General features: G+C 36.6%; 1 pseudogene; it reads left to right on the top strand.

The window, feature by feature from the left end:
* Positions 1-540: 540 nt before the first annotated feature.
* On the top strand, positions 541-1120 carry LOC132363928 (large ribosomal subunit protein uL11-like; annotated as a pseudogene).
* The last annotated feature ends 349 nt before the right edge of the window (positions 1121-1469 follow it).

The raw sequence follows: 1469 nt of genomic DNA, 5'->3' as shown, positions 1-1469 counted from the left end.
GACAACTGAAAACAAAAATTATGATATTTTCTGATGAGGTTCTCCAAGTATGTAGACGTAGATGTAATATATTAGACAACTGCAACATAATAAGTGAAGGATAAAGGGACCAATCTGGTGGTAATATATATTCCACTTGAAGTGGTAAAGTACTGATTCCAACTAAACTGTGAAAACTTAATTATGCTATTGTAATCGCTAGTATAACCAAAAGTATACTGAGATAAAGTCCAAAATATGATATATAAATTTAAATGGAATACTAAAAAATGTTCAAATAGCCCAAAAGAAGGCAGAAAATGGAAAACAGAGAAACAACAACAACACAAACGAGAGAACAAGCAGAAAACAAATAATGAAATAGTAGACTTAAATTCAAACATATCAAAAATTACATTAAGTGTAAGTGGTCTAAGCAAACCAAATAAAAAGAACAGTTTGTCAAAATGAAGGAAAAGCATGAACCAAATATATGTTGTCAACAAGAAACTCACTTCAAATAAAATGATACAGGTAGGATAAAAGTACTGGCTCAGGCTTTCAGCTCAAAGGAAGACAAGGTGGAACTCTCTTCTGTCCTCCCACCTCTAGGTTCATCTGACACTACCTGCCTCTGTCATGCCACCCAAGTGTGACTCCAATGAGATCAAAGTCATGAACCTCAGGTACACCTGTGAGGAAGTCAGTGCCACGTCTTCCCTGGCCCCCAAGATCATCCTGCTGGATCTGTCTCCAAAAAATGTTAGTGATGACATCACCAAGACAACTGGTTACTGGAAGGGTCTAACGATTATAGAGAAACCATTCAGAACAAACAGGCCCAGACTGAAGTAGTACATTCAGTAGTACATTCAGTACATTTGGTGGTGCTCTGACCACCAAAGTCCTCAAGGAACCACACAGAGACAGAAAGAAGCAGACAAACAGTAAGCACAGTGGAAATATCACTTTTGATGAGATTGTCAACATTGCTTGACAGATGCAGCACTGATCTTTAGCTAGAGAACTCTCTAGAAACATTAAAGAGGTGCTGGGGACTGACTAGTCGGTAAGCTGCGATTTGATGGCCTTCATCATAGATGACATCAACAATGGTACAGTAGAATGCCCAGTTAGTTAAAAACTACAAAGGAAAATATTTCACTAAAGGATTATTTGACAACAAAAAAAAAGGTAATGAGATGGAAGAAGATGCATCATGATAATGCTAAACAAAAGAAAGCTGGAGTAACTATATTATTATCAGACAAAGTAGACTTCAGAGCAAAGAAAATTACCAGAGATAAAGAGGGACATTACATGGGCTGAAAAGATCAATTGACTAAGAAGACATAACATTCCTAAATGTGTATGAACTTAATAGCAAAGCTTCAAAATACATGAAGCAAAAACTGACAGAACTGAAAGGAGAAATGGACAAGTTCACAACTGTAGTTGAAGACTCAAACACTCCTATCTCCTTAATTGAA

The sequence above is a fragment of the Balaenoptera ricei genome, chromosome 3 (genome assembly GCF_028023285.1).
Source record: "Balaenoptera ricei isolate mBalRic1 chromosome 3, mBalRic1.hap2, whole genome shotgun sequence".
In the NCBI taxonomy this organism is placed as follows: Eukaryota; Metazoa; Chordata; class Mammalia; order Artiodactyla; family Balaenopteridae; genus Balaenoptera; species Balaenoptera ricei.
Note: the sequence above shows the minus strand (reverse complement) of the source record. Positions and strands in the feature narration are given on the sequence as shown.